We start from the raw sequence: 13,096 nt of genomic DNA on the forward strand, positions 1-13,096 counted from the left end.
CTTTTTCCTTTTTTTTAAATATAAGAAAAATCTGCACTGGGGTTACATTTATCAAGACTGATGGAGTTTTCTTGAGGGAATTCCATGTGTATCAAACTTGTGGAAGACCAAAGTGTGACTTCTGTAATTTTCTGTAATTGCCTTCTTTTGCAGCAAAAAAGAGGGTTTTTGGGTGTTTTTTTTTTTTTTTTTTTTTTTGTTGTTGCTGTTGTTGTTTTGGTTTTTTGGTTTTTTTTTGCAAAAAGACATCTTTTAACTTTCCATTCTTGGTGAATATCCAGAATATTTCAGTGTGTAAACTATTGCCTCCTTTAGAAAATATGGGTTTATATTCTAGAAAACTTTATGGATACCCTCAGACAAGGTAAGTACAAGCTGCTTTTGATTACAGGTGGATTTCAACTTGAATACAGAGAGAAAACTCATCTAAAATAAAAAAACGTGCTGCTTTCATAACTTCTGTTAACTTCTGATTATAAAGAAATCAGATGCAGCTGAGCAGATGCAACCTGTGGATGGTGGTGAAGGAAATACTAATGATAAATTCTTGGGGGAAGGTGTGGGATTCCCATTGCTTGAACTGTTTTAAAATTTAGCCTTCAGACACTAATTTGATTCTTTGATCTGAATATGGTTTTCTCCACCTGCCCACCTGAGACACTTTGCTTATCCAGCTTTGATTGAACAAACCAGTCAGGGTGCACAAACTTTTAAAAGAATTGATTTTTAAATTTCCCCCTGAGTTTAAAAAAAAACTCTTCATGACAATGTATCAGAAAGAATTTGGTGAAACTAAAAGTTATTTCAAAGCTTGTTTGGTCAGTTCTGCTTCTGGCCTGTATGCCCAAAATTTGGGTGACCTTTCTAAAAAAAAAGTCACAGACAAAAGTCTTGCATGTTCCAGCAATGAACTGGTGCTGTGGTTTGACATCTCCTACTGTAGCTGGAACACAAAACACAATCCCTGTCAACACAGCACTTGAGAGCACACTGCAATGTGACTACATGGGAGTATGAATACCAACTGCAACCCATATTGTGAACCAAATTTTGCCATCTGGTGCAGCTACACCACTTTACTGAGCTGAATAGGGGAGAGAGCGTGCATGTCAGACAAAAGAAGGAGCAATAATTAATATTCATTAACACTCATTGCTTCTTCTCCTGCATGTTGTTTGCAAATGGATTGTGAAATTCACCGCTAAGAGTTGCTGACAAATATTCATTAATTTCTATGTGAAATTTTCCCTTTCATGTCTAGTGCACAAAGATGTTGCTATAAATATTCATAGTTCAGGATGTGTTGACTGGTTGCATAAGTCATATGATGTTACTTCTGCCTTCTTCTGGTTAATTTATGTAAATAGCAAGTACAAGGGGAATGGCAAATTTCAAATGTTAAAACTAAATGTGGAGCTCAGGGATAGCATGTGGGAAATAGGCTTTTTTCTTGCAAACATGTATTGAAAAAGACAGAACGGAATTTTCAAGAGCATACATGTAATTTGGAATATACTCCTAGGAATATCAATAGGTTGTGTCCTAAGTTTCCTATGGGACTTTGAAAACCAATTTGAATTTTTATGGGAGGGGATATAATATCTGAATTTGACAGAAAGCTTCTGAGGTTTTTGGTTTTGGGGTTTTTTTTCTGTTTGTTTTTTGGACTTTTTTTGGAGTTTTTTTTTGTTTGGTTGGGGTTTTTTGTTTTGGTTTGGTTTTTTTCTGTTTGTTTTTTGTATTGTTTTGGTTTTTTGTTTGGTTGTGGTTTTGGGTTTTTTTTTGTTTGTTTTTTTTGTTTGTTTTTTGTTTTGCTTTGTTTTTGTTGTTGTTTTGGGGAGGGGGTATTTGTTTTGTTTTTTGGGGGTTTTTGTTTGGTTTGTTTTTGTTTTCCCTGAAAAGTACATCTAGATAAAAGACTGGGATTAAAATTGAAGAAAACTGGAAAGATTTAGACACAGTTATAACTGTAGGGAAATTATTGGGGTAAATATGAGCAAAAACACTCTTTTTAGAGGTAACACTGTCATGGACACCCTTCCCAAAGTTGCTTCTGATGTAATACTGACCTGGACAAAATTACCTCAGTTATAACCCTAATGAGGATCTCCATCCCAAAATCACCCCAGATGTGATACTGATGTGGATCTCCATCCCAAAATCACCACAGGTGTAATGCTGACCTGGACATCCACCCCAAAATTACCTGACTCCAAGGTAGGACCACCCTCACTGATCATGATGTACAAATAGAGTCACTCAAGCTCCATCTAAATGTGAAAAAAATTGTATAAAAAACAACTTGAGAATGGAGAGAACTCCCAGCAGAATTTGTGGGATCAATGGACAGGCAGAACCTCTTTCCTGTATGAGAACCACAGCGTGATCCCATTAAAGATTGTCTCAAAGTGGTTTTTCTTGGGGGTTACAGATGTTTTCCTGCAATTACAGCCTGCTGGTCTGAAGATATTTTTGCAATCAGATTCTATCACCAGCAATCCTTTAACCTTAACCTGTCATGATTTTATTAACAAAGAATGTTGTCCCATAAGCTGCCAGGCTCAGTCCTTCCTGGGCACTGGGGAACTGTCCTAGGTTACAATGTAAAGATGTGACCAAAACTTTGTATCTCAAACCAGGTGGGGTTGCGATCCTGATCCCTGTGGGATATCTCCTGTTAATGGCCAGCTGTTAAACCAGTTGGGGCAGTGTTCTTTATCTTTCCACAGCCCATCCTCCCTCCAGGAGATCTCTCCTGTTCATGGCCACTGAGTCCCAGGGCATGGCTGATAAAATTCCATCATCCCATGGGGAGAGGCTCCAGCCAGGGGAGGAGCCAAGCATTTCCTACCCTGATCAAATCTGAGATTTGGAACATCAGAGCAGCCTTTTCCACTGGATCCCAGAGGAAAACCAGACCCTTCCACATCATCACTGGAGCTTTGGAGGAAACTGCACCTTGTACGGGAGCACTGCTCCAGCTGAGCCACATCTGTCACTGCAGGAGGATGCAGCCACCATGGGATGGGACTGCTGCCAACACCCTGCCTGACTGACGGGTGTCACCTTGGATTATGACTCTATCAGTGATTTTTCTTTTATACTACTGCATGTATTTTAATTTTTTCTTTTTTTTTTTTTTTCCCTATTAAATTGTGTTTCTGATTTGGGGTCTCTTACTGGTTTTCCTTTCAAAACCTTTAGAGGAGTACACCCCAGTAAAAGTGTGGATACCTCAGAAAGGTCTCTCTGTATTCTGCTGAAATAAATGCAAAATAATCTGTTTAATAAACCTGAAGATACCAGGAATTCAAATTCTCCATGTGCCTCCTCAGGGCTGAGAGCATTCGTTAGGAGAAAAAAAAGATGTGGATATGGGTGAAGAGGCACAGCACAGGTCCTTTCATCCTAGGTAAGGACATCAGCCTGTAAGGACACCAGGTAAAAGGAAGGTGAATATTTTACTTTTTTACATTCTCTTGAAAGTCCTAGAAGAAAGTTTTAATTACAGGCACTTCCAATGAGATTTCATTCTCATACTTTTAAAAGTCATACTCCATAAATCTTGGCTTGTTGGAGTGATGTTGGATTCATTTTTGGTTTAGGTTTTGTGTTTTGTTTGTTTGCTTCTTTGTTATTTTTTTTGTTCGTTTGTTTGATCTGCAGGTCCAGATTTTGCTGATGCTCACAATTTTCTGAAGCTCCTTAACAATTCCAGTCTGTGAAACATCTGGCACAAATTGGAGGGTTTGCATTTTTGGAGCAAAAGCATTTATCAGATAATAAACTAATTTAAATTATTGTTTATATTTAATATTATATTTAATATTATATTTAATATTATATAATTTTATATTATATTAAAGATAAAAAAACCCCAACAACAAAAACCAAAAAAACCCTACTTGAAAAAACACATGATTTCTATTATTGAAAGAAACCTTCTTAGATGCCAAAGTCAGGTTAGAAAGCCAAATTTAATCCTGATTTACACATTAATTAACCCAGGTAATAGTTGTTAGACCAATCTATGAGAGTCAATTCCTTGAAGAGCTTGAACTAGCTTTTTTTTTTAATCCCCACAACTTTGAATGTTGACCTTATGAATTAGTGGTAGCTAAAAACACTAGAGATGTTCCAAAACTGAAAATCAGAGTCAAAGAACAGCATTGGGTTTCAAGAAGTTATTTTTTTGGTTGCATTTTTAAAAATTAAAATAAAACAAACCATCTTACAAGATGAAGGTACTCTCTGTTTATTTATTTTTATTAATCATCACAACATTGACATCCACATCCCACATTTTAAATCTAGAAGTGAAAGATTCTCTTTCAGGAAGGCAAAAAAAGCAAAATAGTGTAAAGCTCTCACCACTACTGTGGGGGCTGAACTCTCTATAATTTGTTGTTTTCCTACACTCAGTAACAAATATTCACAAAATTCTCTGCTATTTCTCATTACCAAGTTGGATGAATCTAAATCCAGAAACCTGTTCCCACCAATGGCTGAATTATCTGTCCATGACTAAATTTACATGTTAAATCCTTCACCTGAAGAAAAAAATAAAATTCTCTTTTTTTTTACTTTATACCAATGCTTTCTTCCATTTTACTTCAAGGTAATCAGTAGGAAAACAACATAATGTACTTTAAAAATTAATTATTATTTATCAAGACCCTTGAGAGCTACTGCTGTTCATGGTTTATTTCACCTAATCTGTTCAGTTTATTGCACTTAATTTGTTCATCTTTAGACTTATTTATTCCATTTAATATTCAGAATTGAAACCTGCACCTGATGAAAAATATTTGACTCAAATTCTCAGTAAGAAGAAATTGCTGAAACATTTTATTGTTGCTGTTTCATAGATACTGAAGACAATCCAGTCAAGGGCTCGATTCCTTGTAATATTTATGACTCCAGGGAACTCTTGTATCCACATTTCCTATAACTGTGCTTTGATGAAAGTAAAAAGTTATAAAGCTACATGTAAGGAGATGCTTTTAGCTATGATATTGCAGTATAAATTATCACATAATGCTACATTGAATGAGACTTTTTCAGAATAGGACAGGTCCATCAGTAGAAGAGGAAATTTATGATTTGCCAAAAATTGGTAAAAAAAAAAAGTTCTTTTATCGCCTGAGAAGGAAAAAAAAAAAAAAAAAGCAAGGGAAAAAAAAGGGAGATTTGAGAATATGCTAGATAAAGGAATCATCTTTATTTTTAAGCTTTTTTAATTTGATACAGGAGGGGCATCCTAAGACTACTGGGCTTAGAAAACTTGAAAGCGTTTTAGATGGGATCAAAATGTGCATTTGTAGTGAAATCTTGTGAAACCCACATTGATTTAAATGGCTCCAGGTTCTCTGGTCTGCACAGAGACATTTTCTCTCAGCTAGATCATTTTAACTTTTTGGGCAAAAACCACAGAGGAGGAAATGCAGGTAACAGGTCACAGGTACCAGAATTTTTGGGGCACTGGCAAGGAGCTACCACGTGGTAGAGAAAGTTAATTTCTGCTTCAGCAACACCAAATCACCTCTTTGTAAATTTATTTAACTGGTGTTCAGTGGAATCTCTGAAATATTTAATTAAAGCATGATTTTGCCTCTTCCCCTAAATTTTGCAGCCAGGTTTATACCTCTCAAATAATTTTTTCCTATGGGTACAAGAAATGAAAAATCTGCTCATTGCTGTACTACTGTGAATCTTAGAGAGTCAGCTTTAGTGCTGTGAATCTCTCCTTCACTTTGAGTAAGAAATCTGTCTTGTGGGTGGAAAAATGAATTTGTTTCCTGATCTGATTGGTTCAGCATCTTGACTCTCTGTCATTCCAAAAATTCACTAAGGAGATGCATGAGATAAGAATATTAACCCATCAGAGTTTGTTGCCATCCTTAAAAATTCTTAGCATTCTTAATTAATCCTGCATTCCAGTTTAAAATTATTTTTTCTTTTTTCTCTTTTTTAAAATTTATTAATTATATTTTATTTGTAGTTTATAGTTCTTGTACAGCAATGATGTTTAGTACAGGCCCAGGATGGCCCATGAATTTCCAATTTTCTGGCAAATCAAGGGTGTAAAATTCTAGCTATTCAAACATTGCCCATGCCCACTCCTCCTGAAATTTTAATTACTAATCTGTTTTATGGCTATAACCCACGTCAGTGTGCACATTGCCAAATTTTTTGAGCTGTGCCACATCTGCAACATCTGAGAGTCACTCAGGGCATGCTCTGGGTCTTTCATATGTAGAAGCTTCTGGTACATTTAAATTAAATATATCTACACCCAGATTTGGTGTTTCTTTCTCATACCCTGCCTCTCAATCAGAGAAAAAAAATTTAGACCACTGAAACTTATGGATGTTAATTGTAGACAATATTGTAAAACTGTTTAAATCTTAGTAAATTTATAAAATAATTTAAACTTGTGGCTTTATTTTGATATTACTTTCAGGATCATTAATATCCTGAACTGAACAGCAAATTTTAGGTATTTTAGGATAATTTGGAAGTTTAAAACCTTAGTTAGAAATTCCTGTCAATCACAGATTTCATTGGATATTCTGTAATTCTACATCTAACTCCAAATTATACTCTGGATGTGTCTCTAGCAACATTAATATGTCTGAAAAAAAGATTCCACCTATTTTGATACATAAATTATTCTTACATCATCACAGCTGTGCTTATGGTATTTGCACAAGTGCAATAATTTTTATGGAACTTTCAGATATTTTCATGTTCAGAGAAGCCTTTTACTCCTCAAGCAGATAGCCCAGATGTTTAACCTGTTCTGAGCTTTCATGATACCTTAATAAGATGACTAAAAACCTCTCCTTATTTACCTGTGGTCTGAAATTTGCATGTTTAGCACTTTAGAATATGAATTTTTAATGTTTACTACAACAAATTACAGCAGCCTATCAGCTCAAGCATACAAATCTCAGCAATTTCAAGCAGAAAAGAAAACCTAGCAAGCATACTGTCATAAAATATAAGGGTTTTTTTCCCCTCTCAAAAATAAAAGTGTATTTGTTTATTTATTTATTTACTTGTTTATTCATTTATTTATTTATTTATTTATTTATTTATTTATTTATTTATTAGTCTGAGAAGAATGCCAAGAAGTTTATTTCACCAAAAGAACTAAAATAAAGGGGGGGTTTGTCTGTTTTTTGTTTGCTTGGTTTTTCTTGGTTTTTTTTTGTTTTTTGTTTTTTTTTTTTTTAATACATAGCTAAGCTATTTGATCCCTTTTCAGAAAAAAAATATTGAAATCATTATTATTTTTTTTCAGAAAAGGTTAATTTTGTCTTGTGGTTTGCCTTTAGCTCACCCTACTGAAATTGCATTCTGTTGCAGAAGGCTGGATTGATATCTGCTCAGATTTAAATCTCTCCCACATATTTTTTTCCTGCTCTGTCTCCTGCACTGAATAATTGTGGTTTTGATGAATCTGTTTTGAGGGTGTTCATCCAGTGCTTGACTGAGCACTAAACGCAGCAGTCACTCACATAATCTGCACAAAGGACTTTCCCAGCTGAGTTTCCGCTCTACTCCATGGATCAAACTCATAATGTGGAGCATAAAAACATCAAGAGAGAGCACCAGTGGTTTTTGGTAGTTCGAAATAAATGGAATTAACCCACGGGCAGCACTGGAATATTGCTGGTATCTGTCAATTTTAATAATTTCCTGGTTAAAATGGTAGATTCTGACAGCTGAGGAATGTAAAACAGATTGCAACAAACATGGGATGTGGGAGTCTGCTGGTGAGACTTAAGTCTATCAGCTCATTTGGTCTTTAAAGGCTACCGCTCTGGTTTTTGGGGTTTTTTTTAATTTCATGCAAAAGTGTTGGAGTCAGTGCTTCAAGAATTCCACCACATTAATTTCTGCAGTCACAAAACTGTAGAAACTTTTGTAGCCAAAATGATGTCATTATCAATTTAAACTTTTACCAGCATGGCCTATCCAAATGACACAGAGCTTAATGTCAATCCTAAATGCAACTTTCTAAACCTGGATTTAAGAGACTCTGTTCCTCTAAACAGAAGTATTTCACATTGCCTACAGATCTATGTCTTTTCTAAGTCCACAGCATTAAAAAAAAATTGTAGTTTTCTGTTGCAAAAAATTTCATAGCAGAAGTTTCCATACATTTGTGAAATATGTTTAACATTTCAGGGGAAGAATGTGAAGTATGATGTGTTTATTCTTTCCCCTTTTATCTGCTGGGTTCTTATGCAAATATTCAGAGCTGACTGAATTCTTCTCTTGCCAATAAGTGACAAAGTCAGTACAGTAATTTCATGACTATAAGGCGCACCCTTTTGACTAAATTTTTCCCCCAAACCCGGAAGTGCGCCTTATAGTCTGGTGTGCCTTATATGATGGACAAAGTTGCAAAATTTGCCACGGGAAAGCGGTGAGAAGCGGCAGTGCAGCCACGAGGAAGCAGGGAGAAGCGGTGCGGCCGCGAGGTGGGAGCCGGGAGCCGTGAGCCATGCCAGACGGTGCCGGAGGCGGGCAGGAGAGCCGGGGCCTGCTGCACGGGGAGGGCACCTGGGGCTGCGTTTAAAGGCTACACTGATCTTTTAAAAATGTTTGCAAATTGAGCACCTACCAGTAATTTGTTACTTTGTTGTGAGCTGCGTGGCTCCTCCCTGCAAAAAAAAAGTGCGCCTTATAGTCTGGTGTGCCTTATATGATCAACAAAGTTGCGAAATTTGCCAACTCCTGAGGCGCGTGCCTTATAATCCGGTGCGCCTTATGGTCATGAAATTACCGTAGTTACTCACTTTTCCCAAAACTTCAACCACAGTTTGAATTTTATCTGTATTTGGAAAGAATTAACTGGACGACCCCTCTTGATTCCTTTAAGTTACTTGGGTTTTTAAGAATTGTATTGTTTGTGAAGAAAGTAGGTATTAACACATCAGACTGAATCAAATCATTGGTGTTCCACATATTTTATGATTGACCTTAGACTGTGAGCATAATGATATCACTACTTTAGAGAAGCGATATTTGCCAAAAAAAATCCCCAGAAATTTGGGCGTTTTAGCCAAGGAAAAGTGGACAGATATCTCAGCCACAAATCATCTTTGTGTCTTCACACATGCAGAGGGATTCTACAAAAGACCTCAAGATTTTTAATAAACCTGAACAGATTATAGTTTTTTTTTTTTCCCAAATGCAATGCCTCGTGGACCCAGAGACAGACAGTCTGTCTCTCATCTTATTATTTCAGAATTATTGATTCCATTCTTCATACAACATAAACCTCTCAAAACACTTAACTGGAAACATGAAAGAGAATAAATTCAAGGTGAAAGATACTAAAAGAAGAAGGAAGTGTTGAAGATTAATATTTTTCCTGTATTTTTTCCCCATATTAGAACACTTAGATTTAATGGTCAAGTTATTATCTACTCACTGTGCACAGGTTTCATCTCCCCCTGTTAACGTGCTTCTACAGTTCATAAGGTATTTCAGATGTTGGTTTTGGGGCATTATTTTTGGACATGAAAGCAAAACCTTACCAGGTATTTGTAACTTCTTTAGATGTAGTTCATTAACATTAGTCATCATAAGTATTTTAAATACAAATTTCAGTGTGCTTCATGAAGTTTGTCTGTTTTTATCTTCTGTGTGTCTTCTTTATGTTCCAAATTAGTGTTCTGCAATCTGAATTGCATGTGATGCTATGCTCTGTCTGAAACAGAATATTTTTATAATATAAAAAACTATAGGCATGATTTTTTTAAAAAGTAGTAATGCAATTATTTTTCATTAAGGTTTTAAGTTAACCCCAGAGTCAATCCTCTGTTAAGAGGATATGCATCTCAATGGAATTTGAGGTATTTCTATAGGAAAAGAGAGAGCTTAATCCTAGACTGTAATTAAATAACTCTTTATGATCTCTGAAATGGAAAAGAGAAAAAAAAGGAGGGGGGGAGTTTTTTACTTTGGAAGTTTGTCCTCAATACTTTTTTTCCTGAATCTGTTTTAATTCCTTAGAGATTCCACAGACACATACATGCAGACAGAGATGTACACACACACCCAGAGACAATTTTGCTCACTAACACTTCTCAACCTAAACAACCCTCTTGACCAAATCCAAAACACCTGAGCCTCAGTTAATCTATTATTTTAATTTCAATAAAGTACACATAAGACCTCAGGATGAAATATTGTTGTAAGGATTACAGAAAAAAAAAATAAATTGTCTTGATAATTCCTCTCTATGTCCTCTGTGTATAGTGATTTCCAGTCACTAATTATATAATCTCTAATTACCCAGGTGTGTAGAACAGCCAATGTTTCTTACATTGCTGATTCATTTTTCTCCTGATTCACCACATCAGGATGAGGTCTTCAGATCTTAGCCCTTACTTCCTCCTTTCTCTGTGTTATGGTTATTAAATGTGACAAATGCAGCTGGGAAACCTCCCCTTACACCAGGACAGAAGCTGAATGTGTTTAACATTTCATATTTGGGCTGGGGATGTGGCAAGGGCTGTGGGTTGAAGACAGGATGCCTGTAAGTGGTTTTGACAACGCTGGGGAGAACTAAAAACTCTAAACATTTGGAAAAAGCTGAAAAACAGAATTCTAAGATAAATAATGCTGTTGTTCTCCTCAGAGATTTTATTTTTCCTTGTTCTAGTTGCTGCTGTTAACTAATAGTTAAGATTTTTCCTCCCCCCCTCCCCAGCTCCCTTCAGAGTGTTTGATTTTGTTTCAGCTATGACATTCAGAATGTATTTGTGAAGCACTCCCAAAAAGGAAAAGCAGCTTTTCCTGAAGGATTTGACTCAGGTGATATGGGTCTAATACTGGAAATTCGATCTTCTGGCTGGTCATAATGAACATTTCCTCTGTGGTGACTCCAGCACCTAATGGAAAAAGGGCTGTGGAGCAGAGCAGGTACTACAGGGGAGCAAATGTAAGCAAATTTCCTGCTTGTGCGCTTCCAGGAGGTTTATTTTTGGTCTGTGGACTGCTTGTCCTCTTTGTGTTCAGCAATTATTGCATCAAAGAATTTACCATTTATGACCTTCCTCACACAGGAGAAAAATCTCTCTTTAGGGTTTTGGACTCTCAGGTCTGCTGCCTGAGAAGAGCAGCTACATCTGGTTTATATTTGTCCTTTAGAAAATCAGTTATCATTACCGGACGCCAGCAAACATACAGGGGAGGAAATGCCATCAGTTTTCCTGCTCCAGAGAATAAACTGATTGCCAGGGAGAAATTAAGTTTTCTTCCCAATTAGGTGTGAGTGTGGGTGCTGCTGCAGTGTTTTGTACCTTCCTTTGTTTGGTGTTTGCCATCATGGAAATAAAGGCACTTTTTGGGTTTTTTTTCCCCTTTAAAAAATGTATGGGATGCTTTCCTTGAATCTTATGCACCATCAGATTAGGAGCTCTGACAACTGAAGAAACTTTTCCAGTTTGATTAGAACAGCAATAAAAGACCTCAAAATAGACAGGTTTAAGGTTCTTAGGCATCTGTTTGAAATAACAATGCAAAATTGTCAAAAGGTCACAGTCAACACAACACTCAGATCTCCCATTTAAAAAAAAAAAAAAAAAAGTCTATCCAGCCTTCACTAATATAAAATCAGCTTTGGAAATAATATTAACTAACAATTCTAAGCAGCAGAAAAATACATTCTGTCTTCTATCAGAAATTTCTGCAAAAATGTACTGGATGGTGGAGGCTGATTTGCCAATTTGACCTTAATTTTGTTGACCTTCTCAGGTGATATATTTCTGAAAGTTAAGTGTTTTTCCATCTTGCCTTATAAAACCAACAGCAGTAACAGCAGCACTTTCCAGCACATTATTCCTGATGCTTTCATTTCTGCACTTAGGAAAAATCACCTTTTCTTTTTTTTTTTTTTTTTTTTTTGGTGATTTAAAAAATAATTTTGCTGTTTGCTCACATTCGAAAGGAGCTTTAGAAACATTGTTCAGCTGTTAATGTGCCAGGGAATGATTCACTAGGCTTTCTGTAAGAAAAGCAAGGATTTCCAAAGCAGAGTGTTATCCAATTTTACAGTTTGGGTTTTTTCCTTCACTTTTACATAAATAAAGTCTTTTAAAACCCAGTTTTACTGGTAAATCAGGAATATTAAGAAATGTGTTTCTTTGTGTCTATTCTAAACTGAAGTGATGGTTTAGGGCATCCATGGATCAGGGGCCAGCAGTGTCAAAATCTTTCCTTTTTACAAAGAAGGCGGAAAATTCCATTTCTGTAAATGTTGAGCTTGAGTTGTCACTATTTTTGTGGAAAGAAAATTTGATTTCAGAATTAAACACAATATTTTCCCCTGAAATTACAGCTTTGTTTATAACTTTCTGTTCATATTTGACAGGATTTGAGTTGACACAGTTTGAATAGGTAATATTTATCTGTCTGTTTTAAAAGGCTTTAACAAAAACAGCAACAATAATAATAATAACCCTTAACCTGGAATGCCACAATAAACAATTTGCTATTATAAAGCTTAACGTGGAGGCGTACTTCAAGGTGAAACTTACTTTCTAAAAATCATGTCAGACTTGCTAAAGATTTTATTCTTATCTCTTTTATACATGTTATGCTTTAACCAGAAAAACCCCTGACATTGAAGATATCTTCAACCAGCCAAGTTGTGATTACCCAAGAGGATAGAATAAAATTCTGTTGTACAGTTTTTGAAGGATCTCATGAGAAGTTATTAGACACTTCCTAATAAAGTGTCTTGTATTCCAGATAATTAATTCACTTTAGCAATTATCAATCCTACTTACAATTTCGGGTTTTCTTCAACTCAAATTGAATTTGGTGTGGCTGCAAGATAAGTTATCAATTAATTAACAGCCTTTAATGCCAAAATAGTGTCTCTTTTCTGAGGTGTCCTTATGTTCTATATCTTGCATAAATGCATTTAGAGAGTAACTTGCAATGTGATAATATTCTTTAGGTGCTGTGATTTCAAGATTGCTGAGGACACACAATGGAAATCTTATACTCAATGCAGCTCCAGCTGGCTGTTACAGTAAATTCTACAGCACCAGGAAGCAATTCATAAATC

The sequence above is a fragment of the Catharus ustulatus genome (genome assembly GCF_009819885.2).
Source record: "Catharus ustulatus isolate bCatUst1 chromosome Z unlocalized genomic scaffold, bCatUst1.pri.v2 scaffold_26_arrow_ctg1, whole genome shotgun sequence".
Taxonomy (NCBI): domain Eukaryota; kingdom Metazoa; phylum Chordata; class Aves; order Passeriformes; family Turdidae; genus Catharus; species Catharus ustulatus.